The sequence below is a fragment of the Ambystoma mexicanum genome, chromosome 4q, assembly GCF_040938575.1.
Source record: "Ambystoma mexicanum isolate Mex_15411 chromosome 4q, UKY_AmexF1_1, whole genome shotgun sequence".
In the NCBI taxonomy this organism is placed as follows: Eukaryota; Metazoa; Chordata; class Amphibia; order Caudata; family Ambystomatidae; genus Ambystoma; species Ambystoma mexicanum.
This window is the reverse complement of record NC_090928.1, coordinates 530,121,049-530,138,994: the sequence shown is the minus strand read 5'-3', so window position 1 is coordinate 530,138,994 and position 17,946 is coordinate 530,121,049. Positions and strand designations below refer to the sequence as shown.

The 17,946-nt window shown below is 39.4% G+C and overlaps 2 non-coding genes across 2 annotated transcripts; both read left to right on the top strand.

Annotated features, from left to right (window-relative positions):
* The first annotated feature begins 2,328 nt into the window (after positions 1-2,328).
* TRNAK-CUU (transfer RNA lysine (anticodon CUU)) lies at positions 2,329-2,401 on the top strand. Its single transcript has one exon. It is a non-coding gene; the product is annotated as a tRNA-Lys (tRNA).
* A 5,521-nt stretch (positions 2,402-7,922) lies between these two features.
* TRNAK-CUU (transfer RNA lysine (anticodon CUU)) lies at positions 7,923-7,995 on the top strand. The gene has a single exon. It is a non-coding gene; the product is annotated as a tRNA-Lys (tRNA).
* The last annotated feature ends 9,951 nt before the right edge of the window (positions 7,996-17,946 follow it).

The window sequence follows — 17,946 nt, the reverse complement described above, 5'->3', positions numbered from 1 at the left end:
AGTGCAGGGATAGGGAAGAAAACTATGGGCATCCAAAGGAGCCCGGCTTGCTCAGTCGGTAGCGCATGAGACTCTTAATCTCAGGGTCGTGGGTTCAAGCCCCACGTTGGGCGAAAACAACTAAAATTTTAGTGCTTTTTGACCAAAAAAATAGAAATTGAAAGTCTCTTTACAATATTTGCAATATTTTCATTGTTAACATGCAATATATGAATGCATGTCTGGATGATGTGTAATGGGGCAATACCACACCTTAATGTATTCACTGTAAAAGAAAAAGTATATATCATCTTACTATAAAATAAAGTGGAGAAAACACAAATAAGACTTTTTTCCACACAGGTTAAATCGGCTATTTCCTGATATTCTTCAATGCGTTCTGATATTGACTGGTAATTGTGTTTGATACTTTCTTAGACTATTTCTGCCTCTGGCTGATGTGTATTTTCTTTCCAAACTCCACCAGAGCCTATGATTACACAGCATCCTATCTGTGGAAAACGGCAGTGCAGGGATAGGGAAGAAAACTATAGGCATCCAAAGGAGCCCGGCTAGCTCAGTCGGTAGAGCATGAGACTCTTAATCTCAGGGTCGTGGGTTTGAGCCCCACGTTGGGCGAAAACAACTCAAATTTTAGTGCTTTTTGACCAAAAAAATACATCCTATCTGTGGAAAACGGCATTGCAGGGATAGGGAAGAAAACTATAGGCATCCAAAGGAGCCCGGCTAGCTCAGTCGGTAGAGCATGAGACTCTTAATCTCAGGGTCGTGGGTTCGAGCCCCACGTTGGGTGAAAACAACTAAAATTTTAGAGCTTTTTGACCAAAAAAATTGAAATTGAAAGTCTCTTTACAATATTTGCAATATTTTCATTGTTAACATGCAATATATGAATGCATGTCTGGATGATGTGTAATGGGGCAATACCACACCTTAATGTATTCACCGTAAAAGAAAAAGTAGGTATCATCTTACTATAAAATAAAGTGGAGAAAACACAAATAAGACTTTTTTCCACACAGGTTTAATCGGCTATTTCCTGATATTCTTCAATGCGTTCTGATATTGACTGGTAATTGTGTTTGATACTTTCTTAGACTATTTCTGCCTCTGGCTGATGTGTATTTTCTTTCCAAACTCCACCAGAGCCTATGATTACACAGCATCCTATCTGTGGAAAACGGCAGTGCAGGGATAGGGAAGAAAACTATAAGCATCCAAAGGAGCCTTGCTAGCTCAGTTGGTAGAGCATGAGACTCTTAATCTCAGGGTCGTGGGTTCGAGCCCCATGTTGGGCAAAAACAATTAATATTTTAGTGCTTTTTGACCAAAAAAATAGAAATTGAAAGTCTCTTCACAATATTTGCAATATTTTCATTGTTAACATGCAATATATGAATGCATGTCTGGATGATGTTTAATGGGGCAATACCATACCTTAATGTATTCACTGTAAAAGAAAAAGTATGTATCATCTTATTATAAAATAAAGTGGAGAAAACACAAATAAGACTTTTTTTCACACAGGTTCAGTCAGCTATTTCCTGATATTCTTCAAAGTGTTCTGATATTGACTGGTAATTGTGTTTGATACTTTCTTAGATTATTTCTGCCTCTGGCTGATGTGTATTTTCTTTCCAAACTCCACCAGAGCCTATGATTACACAGCATCATATCTGTGGAAAACGGCAGTGCAGGGATAGGGAAGAAAACTATAGGCATCCAAAGGAGCCCGGCTAGCTGAGTCGGTAGAGCATGAGACTCTTAATCTCAGGGTCGTGGGTTCGAGCCCAACGTTGGGCGAAAACAACTAAACTTGTAGTGCTTTTTGACCAAAAAAATACATCCTATCTGTGTAAAGCGGCAGTGCAGGGATAGGGAAGAAAACGTTGGGCGAAAACAACTAAAATTTTAGTGCTTTTTGACCAAAAAAATAGAAATTGAAAATCTCTTTACAATATTTGCAATATTTTCATTGTTAACATGCAATATATGAATGCATGTCTGGATGATGTGTAATGGGGCAATACCACACCTTAATGTATTCACTGTAAAAGAAAAAGTATGTATCATCTTACTATAAAATAAAGTGGAGAAAACACAAATAAGACTTTTTTCCACACAGGTTTAATCGGCTATTTCCTGATATTCTTCAATGCGTTCTGATATTGACTGGTAATTGTGTTTGATACTTTCTTAGACTATTTCTGCCTCTGGCTGATGTGTATTTTCTTTCCAAACTCCACCAGAGCCTATGATTACACAGCATCCTATCTGTGGAAAACGGCAGTGCAGGGATAGGGAAGAAAACTATAGGCATCCAAAGGAGCCCGGCTAGCTCAGTTGGTAGAGCATGAGACTCTTAATCTCAGGGTCGTGGGTTCGAGCCCCACGTTGGGCGAAAACAACTAAAATTTTAGTGCTTTTTGACCAAAAAAATAGAAATTGAAAGTCTCTTTACAATATTTGCAATATTTTCATTGTTAACATGCAATATATGAATGCATGTCTGGATGATGTGTAATGGGGCAATACCACACCTTAATGTATTCACTGTAAAAGAAAAAGTATGTATCATTTTACTATAAAATAAAGTGGAGAAAACACAAATAAGACTTTTTTCCACACAGGTTTAATCGGCTATATCCTGATATTCTTCAATGCGTTCTGATATTGACTGGTAATTGTGTTTGATACTTTCTTAGACTATTTCTGCCTCTGGCTGATGTGTATTTTCTTTCCAAACTCCACCAGAGCCTATGATTACACAGCATCCTATCTGTGGAAAACGGCAGTGCAGGGATAGGGAAGAAAACTATAGGCATCCAAATGAGCCCGGCTAGCTCAGTCGGTAGAGCATGAGACTCTTAATCTCAGCGTCGTGGGTTCGAGCCCCATGTTGGGCGAAAACAACTAAAATTTTAGTGCTTTTTGACCAAAAAAATAGAAATTGAAAGTCTCTTTACAATATTTGCAATATTTTGATTGTTAAAATGCAATATATGAATGCATTTCTGGATGATGTGTAATGGGTCAATACCACACCTTAATGTATTCACTGTAAAACAAAAAGTATGTATCATCTTACTATAAAATAAAGTGGAGAAAACACAAATAAGACTTTTTTCCACACAGGTTTAATCGGCTATTTCCTGATATTCTTCAATGCGTTCTGATATTGACTGGTAATTGTGTTTGATACTTTCTTAGACTATTTCTGCCTCTGGCTGATGTGTATTTTCTTTCCAAACTCCACCAGAGCCTATGATTACACAGCATCCTATCTGTGGAAAGCGGCTGTGCAGGGATAGGGAAGAAAACTATAGGCATCCAAAGGAGCCCGGCTAGCTCAGTCGGTAGAGCATGAGACTCTAAATCTCAGGGTCGTGGGTTCGAGCCCCACGTTGGGCGAAAACAACTAAAATTGTAGTGCTTTTTGACCAAAAAAATACATCGTATCTGTGGAAAACGGCAGTGCAGGGATAGGGAAGAAAACTATGGGCATCAAAAGGAGCCCGGCTTGCTCAGTCGGTAGCGCATGAGACTCTTAATCTCAGGGTCGTGGGTTCGAGCCTCACGTTGGGCGAAAACAACTAAAATTGTAGTGCTTTTTGACCAAAAAAATAGAAATTGAAAGTCTCTTTACAATATTTGCAATATTTTGATTGTTAACATGCAATATATGAATGCAGGTCTGGATGATGTGTAAAGGGGCAATACCACACCTTAATGTATTCACTGTAAAAGAAAAAGTATGTATCATCTTACTATAAAATAAAGTGGAGAAAACACAAATAAGACTTTTTTCCACACAGGTTTAATCGGCTATTTCCTGATATTCTTCAATGCGTTCTGATATTGACTGGTAATTGTGTTTGATACTTTCTTAGACTATTTCTGCCTCTGGCTGATGTGTATTTTCTTTCCAAACTCCACCAGAGCCTATGATTACACAGCATCCTATCTGTGGAAAGCGGCAGTGCAGGGATAGGGAAGAAAACTATAGGCATCCAAAGGAGCCCGGCTACCTCAGTCGGTAGAGCATGAGACTCTTAATCTCAGGGTCGTGGGTTCGAACCCCACGTTGGGCGAAAACAACTAAAATTGTAGTGCTTTTTGACCAAAAAAATACATCCTATCTGTGGAAAACGGCAGTGCAGGGATAGGGAAGAAAACTATAGGCATCCAAAGGAGCCCGGCTAGCTCAGTCGGTAGAGCATGAGACTCTTAATCTCAGCGTCGTGGGTTCGAGCCCCACGTTGGGCGAAAACAACTAAAATTGTAGTGCTTTTTGACCAAAAAAATACATCCTATCTGTGGAAACCGGCAGTGCAGGGATAGGGAAGAAAACTATGGGCAACCAAAGGAGCCCGGCTTGCTCAGTGGGTAGCGCATGAGACTCTTAATCTCAGGGTCGTGGGTTCGAGCCCCACTTTGGGTGAAAACAACTAAAATTTTAGTGCTTTTTGACCAAAAAAATAGAAATTGAAAGTCTCTTTACAATATTTGCAATATTTTCATTGTTAACATGCAATATATGAATGCATGTCTGGATGATGTGTAATGGGGCAATACCACACCTTAATGTATTCACTGTAAAAGAAAAAGTATGTATCATCTTACTATAAAATAAAGTGGAGAAAACACAAATAAGACTTTTTTCCACACAGGTTTAATCGGCTATTTCCTGATATTCTTCAATGCGTTCTGATATTGACTGGTAATTGTGTTTGATACTTTCTTAGACTATTTCTGCCTCTGGCTGATGTGTATTTTCTTTCCAAACTCCACCAGAGCCTATGATTACACAGCATCCTATCTGTGGAAAGCGGCAGTGCAGGGATAGGGAAGAAAACTATAGGCATCCAAAGGAGCCCGACTAGCTCAGTCGGTAGAGCATGAGACTCTTAATCTCAGCGTCGTGGGTTTGAGCCCCATGTTGGGCAAAAACAACTAAAATTTTAGTGCTTTTTGACCAAAAAAATAGAAATTGAAAGTCTCTTTACAATATTTGCAATATTTTGATTGTTAAAATACAATATATGAATGCATGTCTGGATGATGTGTAATGGGTCAATACCACACCTTAATGTATTCACTGTAAAAGAAAAAGTATGTATCATCTTACTATAAAATAAAGTGGAGAAAACACAAATAAGACTTTTTTCCACACAGGTTTAATCGGCTATTTCCTGATATTCTTCAATGCGTTCTGATATTGACTGGTAATTGTGTTTGATACTTTCTTAGACTATTTCTACCTCTGGCTGATGTGTATTTTCTTTCCAAACTCCACCAGAGCCTATGATTACACAGCATCCTATCTGTGGAAAACGGCAGTGCAGGGATAGGGAAGAAAACTATAGGCATCCTAAGGAGCCCGGCTAGCTCAATTGGTAGAGCATGAGACTCTTAATCTCAGGGTCGTGGGTTCGAGCCCCAATATGGCAAAAACAACTAAAATTTTCGTGCTTTTTGACCAAAAAAATAGAAATTGAAAGTCTCTTTACAATATTTGCAATATTTTGATTGTTAACATGCAATATATGAATGCATGTCTGGATGATGTGTAATGGGGCAATACCACACCTTAATGTATTCACTGTAAAAGAAAAAGTATGTATCATCTTACTATAAAATAAAGTGGAGAAAACACAAATAAGACTTTTTTCCACACAGGTTTAATCGGCTATATCCTGATATTCTTCAATGCGTTCTGATATTGACTGGTAATTGTGTTTGATACTTTCTTAGACTATTTCTGCCTCTGGCTGATGTGTATTTTCTTTCCAAACTCCACCAGAGCCTATGATTACACAGCATCCTATCTGTGGAAAACGGCAGTGCAGGGATAGGGAAGAAAACTATAGGCATCCAAAGGAGCCCGACTAGCTCAGTCGGTAGAGCATGAGACTCTTAATCTCAGCGTCGTGGGTTTGAGCCCCATGTTGGGCAAAAACAACTTAAATTTTAGTGCTTTTTGACCAAAAAAATAGAAATTGAAAGTCTCTTTACAATATTTGCAATATTTTGATTGTTAAAATACAATATATGAATACATGTCTGGATGATGTGTAATGGGTCAATACCACACCTTAATGTATTCACTGTAAAAGAAAAAGTATGTATCATCTTACTATAAAATAAAGTGGAGAAAACACAAATAAGACTTTTTTCCACACAGGTTTAATCAGCTATTTCCTGATATTCTTCAATGCGTTCTGATATTGACTGGTAATTGTGTTTGATACTTTCTTAGACTATTTCTACCTCTGGCTGATGTGTATTTTCTTTCCAAACTCCACCAGAGCCTATGATTACACAGCATCCTATCTGTGGAAAACGGCAGTGCAGGGATAGGGAAGAAAACTATAGGCATCCAAAGGAGCCCGGCTAGCTCAGTCGGTAGAGCATGAGACTCTTAATCTCAGGGTTGTGGGTTCGAGCCCCACGTTGAGCGAAAACAACTAAAATTGTAGTGCTTTTTGACCAAAAAAATACATCCTATCTGTGGAAAACGGCAGTGCAAGGATAGGGAAGAAAACTATAGGCATCCAAAGGAGCCCGGCTTGCTCAGTCGGTAGCGCATGAGACTCTTAATCTCAGGGTCGTGGGTTCTAGCCCCACGTTGGGTGAAAACAACTAAAATTGTAGTGCTTTTTGACCAAAAAAATAGAAATTGAAAGTCTCTTTACAATATTTGCAATATTTTCATTGTTAACATGCAATATATGAATGCATGTCTGGATGATGTGTAATGGGGCAATACCACACCTTAATGTATTCACTGTAAAAGAAAAAGTATGTATCATCTTACTATAAAATAAAGTGGAGAAAACACAAATAAGACTTTTTTCCACACAGGTTTAATCGGCTATTTCCTGATATTCTTCAATGCGTTCTGATGTTGACTGGTAATTGTGTTTGATACTTTCTTAGACTATTTTTGCCTCTGGCTGATGTGTATTTTCTTTCCAAACTCCACCAGAGCCTATGATTACACAGCATCCTATCTGTGGAAAACGGCAGTGCAGGAATAGGGAAGAAAACTATAGGCATCCAAAGGAGCCCGGCTAGCTCAGTCGGTAGAGCATGAGACTCTTAATCTCAGGGTCGTGGGTTCGAGCCCCACGTTGGGCGAAAACAACTAAAATTGTAGTACTTTTTGACCAAAAAAATACATCCTATCTGTGGAAAACGGCAGTGCAGGGATAGGGAAGAAAACTATAGGCATCTAAAGGAGCCCGGCTAGCTCAGTCGGTAGAGCATGAGACTCTTAATCTCAGGGTTGTGGGTTCGAGCCCCACGTTGGGCGAAAACAACTAAAATTGTAGTGCATTTTGACCAAAAAAATACATCCTATCTGTGGAAACCGGCAGTGCAGGGATAGGGAAGAAAACTATGGGCATCCAAAGGAGCCCGGCTTGCTCAGTCGGTAGTGCATGAGACTCTTAATCTCAGGGTCGTGGGTTCGAGCCCCACGTTGGGCGAAAACAACTAAAATTTTAGTGCTTTTTGACCAAAAAAATAGAAATTGAAAGTCTCTTTACAATATTTGCAATATTTTGATTGTTAACATGCAATATATGAATGCATGTCTGGATGATGTGTAATGGGGCAATACCACACCTTAATGTATTCACTGTAAAAGAAAAAGTATGTATCATCTTACTATAAAATAAAGTGGAGAAAACACAAATAAAACTTTTTTCCACACAGGTTTAATCGGCTATTTCCTGATATTCTTCATTGCGTTCTGATATTGACTGGTAATTGTGTTTGATACTTTCTTAGACTATTTCTGCCTCTGGCTGATGTGTATTTTCTTTCCAAACTCCACCAGAGCCTATGATTACACAGCATCCTATCTGTGGAAAACGGCAGTGCAGGGATAGGGAAGAAAACTATAGGCATCCAAAGGAGCCCGGCTAGCTCAGTTGGTAGAGCATGAGACTCTTAATCTCAGGGTCGTGGGTTCGAGCCCCACGTTGGGCGAAAACAACTAAAATTTTAGTGCTTTTTGACCAAAAAAATAGAAATTGAAAGTCTCTTTACAATATTTGCAATATTTTGATTGTTAACATGCAATATATGAATGCATGTCTGGATGATGTGTAAAGGGGCAATACCACACCTTAATGTATTCACTGTAAAAGAAAAAGTATGTATCATCTTACTATAAAATAAAGTGGAGAAAACACAAATAAGACTTTTTTCCACACAGGTTAAATCGGCTATTTCCTGATATTCTTCAATGCGTTCTGATATTGACTGGTAATTGTGTTTGATACTTTCTTAGACTATTTCTGCCTCTGGCTGATGTGTATTTTCTTTCCAAACTCCACCAGAGCCTATGATTACACAGCATCCTATCTGTGGAAAGCAGCAGTGCAGGGATAGGGAAGAAAACTATAGGCATCCAAAGGAGCCCGGCTAGCTCAGTCGGTAGAGCATGAGACTCTTAATTTCAGGGTCGTGGGTTTGAGCCCCACGTTGAGCGAAAACAACTAAAATTGTAGTGCTTTTTGACCAAAAAAATACATCCTATCTGTGGAAACCGGCAGTGCAGGGATAGGGAAGAAAACTATGGGCATCCAAAGGAGCCCGGCTTGCTCAGTCGGTAGCGCATGACACTCTTAATCTCAGGGGCGTGGGTTCGAGCCCCACGTTGGGCGAAAACAACTAAAATTTTAGTGCTTTTTGACCAAAAAAATAGAAATTGAAAGTCTCTTTACAATATTTGCAATATTTTGATTGTTAACATGCAATATATGAATGCATGTCTGGATGATGTGTAATGGGGCAATACCACACCTTAATGTATTCACTGTAAAAGAAAAAGTATGTATCATCTTACTATAAAATAAAGTGGAGAAAACACAAATAAGACTTTTTTCCACACAGGTTAAATCGGCTATTTCCTGATATTCTTCAATGCGTTCTGATATTGACTGGTAATTGTGTTTGATACTTTCTTAGACTATTTCTGCCTCTGGCTGATGTGTATTTTCTTTCCAAACTCCACCAGAGCCTATGATTACACAGCATCCTATCTGTGGAAAACGGCAGTGCAGGGATAGGGAAGAAAACTATAGGCATCCAAAGGAGCCCGGCTAGCTCAGTCGGTAGAGCATGAGACTCTTAATCTCAGGGTCGTGGGTTCGAGCCCCACATTGGGCGAAAACAACTAAAATTTTAGTGCTTTTTGACCAAAAAAATACATCCTATCTGTGGAAACCGGCAGTGCAGGGATAGGGAAGAAAACTATGGGCATCCAAAGGAGCCTGGCTTGCTCAGTCGGTAGAGCATGAGACTCTTAATCTCAGGGTCGTGGGTTCGAGCCCCACGTTGGGCGAAAACAACTAAAATTGTAGTGCTTTTTGACCAAAAAAATACATCCTATCTGTGGAAACCGGCAGTGCAGGGATAGGGAAGAAAACTATGGGCAACCAAAGGAGCCCGGCTTGCTCAGTCGGTAGCGCATGAGACTCTTAATCTCAGGGTCGTGGGTTCGAGCCCCACGTTGGGCGAAAACAACTAAAATTTTAGTGCTTTTTGACCAAAAAAATAGAAATTGAAAGTCTCTTTACAATATTTGCAATATTTTGATTGTTAACATGCAATATATGAATGCATGTCTGGATGATGTGTAAAGGGGCAATACCACACCTTAATGTATTCACTGTAAAAGAAAAAGTATGTATCATCTTACTATAAAATAAAGTGGAGAAAACACAAATAAGACTTTTTTCCACACAGGTTTAATCGGCTATTTCCTGATATTCTTCAATGCGTTCTGATATTGACTGGTGATTGTGTTTGATACTTTCTTAGACTATTTCTGCCTCTGGCTGATGTGTATTTTCTTTCCAAACTCCACCAGAGCCTATGATTACACAGCATCCTATCTGTGGAAAGCGGCAGTGCAGGGATAGGGAAGAAAACTATAGGCATCCAAAGGAGCCCGACTAGCTCAGTCGGTAGAGCATGAGACTCTTAATCTCAGCGTCGTGGGTTTGAGCCCCATGTTGGGCAAAAACAACTAAAATTTTAGTGCTTTTTGACCAAAAAAATAGAAATTGAAAGTCTCTTTACAATATTTGCAATATTTTGATTGTTAAAATACAATATATGAATGCATGTCTGGATGATGTGTAATGGGTCAATACCACACCTTAATGTATTCACTGTAAAAGAAAAAGTATGTATCATCTTACTATAAAATAAAGTGGAGAAAACACAAATAAGACTTTTTTCCACACAGGTTTAATCAGCTATTTCCTGATATTCTTCAATGCGTTCTGATATTGACTGGTAATTGTGTTTGATACTTTCTTAGACTATTTCTACCTCTGGCTGATGTGTATTTTCTTTCCAAACTCCACCAGAGCCTATGATTACACAGCATCCTATCTGTGGAAAACGGCAGTGCAGGGATAGGGAAGAAAACTATAGGCATCCAAAGGAGCCCGGCTAGCTCAATTGGTAGTGCATGAGACTCTTAATCTCAGGGTCGTGGGTTCGAGCCCCAATATGGCGAAAACAACTAAAATTTTCGTGCTTTTTGACCAAAAAAATAGAAATTGAAAGTCTCTTTACAATATTTGCAATATTTTGATTGTTAACATGCAATATATGAATGCATGTCTGGATGATGTGTAATGGGGCAATACCACACCTTAAAGTATTCACTGTAAAAGAAAAAGTATGTATCATCTTACTATAAAATAAAGTGGAGAAAACACAAATAAGACTTTTTTCCACACAGGTTTAATCGGCTATTTCCTGATATTCTTCAATGCGTTCTGATATTGACTGGTAATTGTGTTTGATACTTTCTTAGACTATTTCTGCCTCTGGCTGATGTGTATTTTCTTTCCAAACTCCACCAGAGCCTATGATTACACAGCATCCTATCTGTGGAAAGCGGCAGTGCAGGGATAGGGAAGAAAACTATAGGCATCCAAAGGAGCCCGGCTAGCTCAGTCGGTAGAGCATGAGACTCTTAATCTCAGGGTTGTGGGTTCGAGCCCCACGTTGAGCGAAAACAACTAAAATTGTAGTGCTTTTTGACCAAAAAAATACATCCTATCTGTGGAAAACGGCATTGCAGGGATAGGGAAGAAAACTATAAGCAGCCAAAGGAGCCCGGCTAGCTCAGTCGGTAGAGCATGAGACTCTTAATCTCAGGGTCGTGGGTTCGAGCCCCACGTTGGGTGAAAACAACTAAAATTTTAGTGCTTTTTGACCAAAAAAATAGAAATTGAAAGTCTCTTTACAATATTTGCAATATTTTCATTGTTAACATGCAATATATGAATGCATGTCTGGATGATGTGTAATGGGGCAATACCACACCTTAATGTATTCACTGTAAAAGAAAAAGTATGTATCATCTTACTATAAAATAAAGTGGAGAAAACACAAATAAGACTTTTTTCCACACAGGTTTAATCGGCTATTTCCTGATATTCTTCAATGCGTTCTGATATTGACTGGTAATTGTGTTTGATACTTTCTTAGACTATTTCTGCCTCTGGCTGATGTGTATTTTCTTTCCAAACTCCACCAGAGCCTATGATTACACAGCATCCTATCTGTGGAAAGCGGCAGTGCAGGGATAGGGAAGAAAACTATAGGCATCCAAAGGAGCCCGACTAGCTCAGTCGGTAGAGCATGAGACTCTTAATCTCAGCGTCGTGGGTTTGAGCCCCATGTTGGGCAAAAACAACTAAAATTTTAGTGCTTTTTGACCAAAAAAATAGAAATTGAAAGTCTCTTTACAATATTTGCAATATTTTGATTGTTAAAATACAATATATGAATGCATGTCTGGATGATGTGTAATGGGTCAATACCACACCTTAATGTATTCACTGTAAAAGAAAAAGTATGTATCATCTTACTATAAAATAAAGTGGAGAAAACACAAATAAGACTTTTTTCCACACAGGTTTAATCGGCTATTTCCTGATATTCTTCAATGCGTTCTGATATTGACTGGTAATTGTGTTTGATACTTTCTTAGACTATTTCTACCTCTGGCTGATGTGTATTTTCTTTCCAAACTCCACCAGAGCCTATGATTACACAGCATCCTATCTGTGGAAAACGGCAGTGCAGGGATAGGGAAGAAAACTATAGGCATCCTAAGGAGCCCGGCTAGCTCAATTGGTAGAGCATGAGACTCTTAATCTCAGGGTCGTGGGTTCGAGCCCCACATTGGGCGAAAACAACTAAAATTTTAGTGCTTTTTGACCAAAAAAATACATCCTATCTGTGGAAACCGGCAGTGCAGGGATAGGGAAGAAAACTATGGGCATCCAAAGGAGCCTGGCTTGCTCAGTCGGTAGAGCATGAGACTCTTAATCTCAGGGTCGTGGGTTCGAGCCCCACGTTGGGCGAGAACAACTAAAATTGTAGTGCTTTTTGACCAAAAAAATACATCCTATCTGTGGAAACCGGCAGTGCAGGGATAGGGAAGAAAACTATGGGCAACCAAAGGAGCCCGGCTTGCTCAGTCGGTAGCGCATGAGACTCTTAATCTCAGGGTCGTGGGTTCGAGCCCCACGTTGGGCGAAAACAACTAAAATTTTAGTGCTTTTTGACCAAAAAAATAGAAATTGAAAGTCTCTTTACAATATTTGCAATATTTTGATTGTTAACATGCAATATATGAATGCATGTCTGGATGATGTGTAAAGGGGCAATACCACACCTTAATGTATTCACTGTAAAAGAAAAAGTATGTATCATCTTACTATAAAATAAAGTGGAGAAAACACAAATAAGACTTTTTTCCACACAGGTTTAATCGGCTATTTCCTGATATTCTTCAATGCGTTCTGATATTGACTGGTAATTGTGTTTGATACTTTCTTAGACTATTTCTACCTCTGGCTGATGTGTATTTTCTTTCCAAACTCCACCAGAGCCTATGATTACACAGCATCCTATCTGTGGAAAACGGCAGTGCAGGGATAGGGAAGAAAACTATAGGCATCCAAAGGAGCCCGGCTAGCTCAATTGGTAGAGCATGAGACTCTTAATCTCAGGGTCGTGGGTTCGAGCCCCAATATGGCGAAAACAACTAAAATTTTCGTGCTTTTTGACCAAAAAAATAGAAATTGAAAGTCTCTTTACAATATTTGCAATATTTTGATTGTTAACATGCAATATATGAATGCATGTCTGGATGATGTGTAATGGGGCAATACCACACCTTAATGTATTCACTGTAAAAGAAAAAGTATGTATCATCTTACTATAAAATAAAGTGGAGAAAACACAAATAAGACTTTTTTCCACACAGGTTTAATCGGCTATTTCCTGATATTCTTCAATGCGTTCTGATATTGACTGGTAATTGTGTTTGATACTTTCTTAGACTATTTCTGCCTCTGGCTGATGTGTATTTTCTTTCCAAACTCCACCAGAGCCTATGATTACACAGCATCCTATCTGTGGAAAGCGGCAGTGCAGGGATAGGGAAGAAAACTATAGGCATCCAAAGGAGCCCGGCTAGCTCAGTCGGTAGAGCATGAGACTCTTAATCTCAGGGTTGTGGGTTCGAGCCCCACGTTGAGCGAAAACAACTAAAATTGTAGTGCTTTTTGACCAAAAAAATACATCCTATCTGTGGAAAACGGCATTGCAGGGATAGGGAAGAAAACTATAAGCAGCCAAAGGAGCCCGGCTAGCTCAGTCGGTAGAGCATGAGACTCTTAATCTCAGGGTCGTGGGTTCGAGCCCCACGTTGGGTGAAAACAACTAAAATTTTAGTGCTTTTTGACCAAAAAAATAGAAATTGAAAGTCTCTTTACAATATTTGCAATATTTTCATTGTTAACATGCAATATATGAATGCATGTCTGGATGATGTGTAATGGGGCAATACCACACCTTAATGTATTCACTGTAAAAGAAAAAGTATGTATCATCTTACTATAAAATAAAGTGGAGAAAACACAAATAAGACTTTTTTCCACACAGGTTTAATCGGCTATTTCCTGATATTCTTCAATGCGTTCTGATATTGACTGGTAATTGTGTTTGATACTTTCTTAGACTATTTCTACCTCTGGCTGATGTGTATTTTCTTTCCAAACTCCACCAGAGCCTATGATTACACAGCATCCTATCTGTGGAAAACGGCAGTGCAGGGATAGGGAAGAAAACTATAGGCATCCAAAGGAGCCCGGCTAGCTCAGTCGGTAGAGCATGAGACTCTTAATCTCAGGGTTGTGGGTTCGAGCCCCACGTTGAGCGAAAACAACTAAAATTGTAGTGCTTTTTGACCAAAAAAATACATCCTATCTGTGGAAAACGGCAGTGCAGGGATAGGGAAGAAAACTATAGGCATCCAAAGGAGCCCGGCTTGCTCAGTCGGTAGCGCATGAGACTCTTAATCTCAGGGTCGTGGGTTCTAGCCCCACGTTGGGTGAAAACAACTAAAATTGTAGTGCTTTTTGACCAAAAAAATAGAAATTGAAAGTCTCTTTACAATATTTGCAATATTTTCATTGTTAACATGCAATATATGAATGCATGTCTGGATGATGTGTAATGGGGCAATACCACACCTTAATGTATTCACTGTAAAAGAAAAAGTATGTATCATCTTACTATAAAATAAAGTGGAGAAAACACAAATAAGACTTTTTTCCACACAGGTTTAATCGGCTATTTCCTGATATTCTTCAATGCGTTCTGATATTGACTGGTAATTGTGTTTGATACTTTCTTAGACTATTTCTGCCTCTGGCTGATGTGTATTTTCTTTCCAAACTCCACCAGAGCCTATGATTACACAGCATCCTATCTGTGGAAACCGGCAGTGCAGGGATAGGGAAGAAAACTATGGGCATTCAAAGGAGCCCGGCTTGCTCAGTCGGTAGCGCATGAGACTCTTAATCTCAGGGTCGTGGGTTCGAGCCCCACGTTGGGCGAAAACAACTAAAATTTTAGTGCTTTTTGACCAAAAAAATAGAAATTGAAAGTCTCTTTACAATATTTGCAATATTTTGATTGTTAACATGCAATATATGAATGCATGTCTGGATGATGTGTAATGGGGCAATACCACACCTTAATGTATTCACTGTAAAAGAAAAAGTATGTATCATCTTACTATAAAATAAAGTGGAGAAAACACAAATAAGACTTTTTTCCACACAGGTTTAATCGGCTATTTCCTGATATTCTTCAATGCGTTCTGATATTGACTGGTAATTGTGTTTGATACTTTCTTAGACTATTTCTGCCTCTGGCTGATGTGTATTTTCTTTCCAAACTCCACCAGAGCCTATGATTACACAGCATCCTATCTGTGGAAAGCGGCTGTGCAGGGATAGGGAAGAAAACTATAGGCATCCAAAGGAGCCCGGCTAGCTCAGTCGGTAGAGCATGAGACTCTTAATCGCAGGGCCGTGGGTTCAAGCCCCACGTTGGGCGAAAACAACTAAAATTGTAGTGCTTTTTGACCAAAAAAATACATCCTATCTGTGGAAAACGGCAGTGCAGGGATAGGGAAGAAAACTATAGGCATACAAAGGAGCCCGGCTTGCTCAGTCGGTAGCGCATGAGACTCTTAATCTCAGGGTCGTGGGTTCTAGCCCCACGTTGGGCGAAAACAACTAAAATTGCAGTGCTTTTTGACCAAAAAAATAGAAATTGAAAGTCTCTTTACAATATTTGCAATATTTTCATTGTTAACATGCAATATATGAATGCATGTCTGGATGATGTGTAATGGGGCAATACCACACCTTAATGTATTCACTGTAAAAGAAAAAGTATGTATCATCTTACTATTAAATAAAGTGGAGAAAACACAAATAAGACTTTTTTCCACACAGGTTTAATCGCCTATTTCCTGATATTCTTCAATGCGTTCTGATATTGACTGGTAATTGTGTTTGATACTTTCTTAGACTATTTTTGCCTCTGGCTGATGTGTATTTTCTTTCCAAACTCCACCAGAGCCTATGATTACACAGCATCCTATCTGTGGAAAACGGCAGTGCAGGAATAGGGAAGAAAACTATAGGCATCCAAAGGAGCCCGGCTATCTCAGTCGGTAGTGCATGAGACTCTTAATCTCAGGGTCGTGGGTTCGAGCCCCACGTTGGGCGAAAACAACTAAAATTGTAGTACTTTTTGACCAAAAAAATACATCCTATCTGTGGAAAACGGCAGTGCAGGGATAGGGAAGAAAACTATAGGCATCCAAAGGAGCCCGGCTAGCTCAGTCGGTAGAGCATGAGACTCTTAATCTCAGGGTTGTGGGTTTGAGCCCCATGTTGGGCGAAAACAACTAAAATTGTAGTGCATTTTGACCAAAAAAATACATCCTATCTGTGGAAACCGGCAGTGCAGGGATAGGGAAGAAAACTATGGGCATCCAAAGGAGCCCGGCTTGCTCAGTCGGTAGCGCATGAGACTCTTAATCTCAGGGTCGTGGGTTGGAGCCCCACGTTGGGCGAAAACAACTAAAATTTTAGTGCTTTTTGACCAAAAAAATAGAAATTGAAAGTCTCTTTACAATATTTGCAATATTTTGATTGTTAACATGCAATATATGAATGCATGTCTGGATGATGTGTAATGGGGCAATACCACACCTTAATGTATTCACTGTAAAAGAAAAAGTATGTATCATCTTACTATAAAATAAAGTGGAGAAAACACAAATAAGACTTTTTTCCACACAGGTTAAATCGGCTATTTCCTGATATTCTTCAATGCGTTCTGATATTGACTGGTAATTGTGTTTGATACTTTCTTAGACTATTTCTGCCTCTGGCTGATGTGTATTTTCTTTCCAAACTCCACCAGAGCCTATGATTACACAGCATCCTATCTGTGGAAAGCAGCAGTGCAGGGATAGGGAAGAAAACTATAGGCATCCAAAGGAGCCCGGCTAGCTCAGTCGGTAGAGCATGAGACTCTTAATCTCAGGGTCGTGGGTTCGAGCCCCACGTTGAGCGAAAACAACTAAAATTGTAGTGCTTTTTGACCAAAAAAATACATCCTATCTGTGGAAACCGGCAGTGCAGGGATAGGGAAGAAAACTATAGGCATCCAAAGGAGCCCGGCTAGCTCAGTCGGTAGAGCATGAGACTCTTAATCTCAGGGTCGTGGGTTCGAGCCCCACGTTGGGTGAAAACAACTAAAATTGTAGTGCATTTTGACCAAAAAAATACATCCTATCTGTGGAAACCGGCAGTGCAGGGATAGGGAAGAAATCTATGGGCATCCAAAGGAGCCCGGCTTGCTCAGTCGGTAGCGCATGAGACTCTTAATCTCAGGGTCGTGGGTTCGAGCCCCACGTTGGGCGAAAACAACTAAAATTTTAGTGCTTTTTGACCAAAAAAATAGAAATTGAAAGTCTCTTTACAATATTTTCATTGTTAACATGCAATATATGAATGCATGTCTGGATGATGTGTAATGGGGCAATACCACACCTTAATGTATTCACTGTAACAGAAAAAGTATGCATCATCTTACTATAAAATAAAGTGGAGAGAACACAAATAAGACTTTTTTCCACACAGGTTTAATCGGCTATTTCCTGATATTCTTCAATGCGTTCTGATATTGACTGGTAATTGTGTTTGATACTTTCTTAGACTATTTCTGCCTCTGGCTGATGTGTATTTTCTTTCCAAACTCCACCAGAGCCTATGATTACACAGCATCCTATCTGTGGAAAGCGGCAGTGCAGGGATAGGGAAGAAAACTATAGGCATCCAAAGGAGCCCGGCTAGCTCAGTCGGTAGAGCATGAGACTCTTTATCTCAGGGTCGTGGGTGCGAACCCCACGTTGGGCGAAAACAACTAAAATTTTAGTGCTTTTTGACCAAAAAAATAGAAATTGAAAGTCTCTTTACAATATTTGCAATATTTTGATTGTTAACATGCAATATATGAATGCATGTCTGG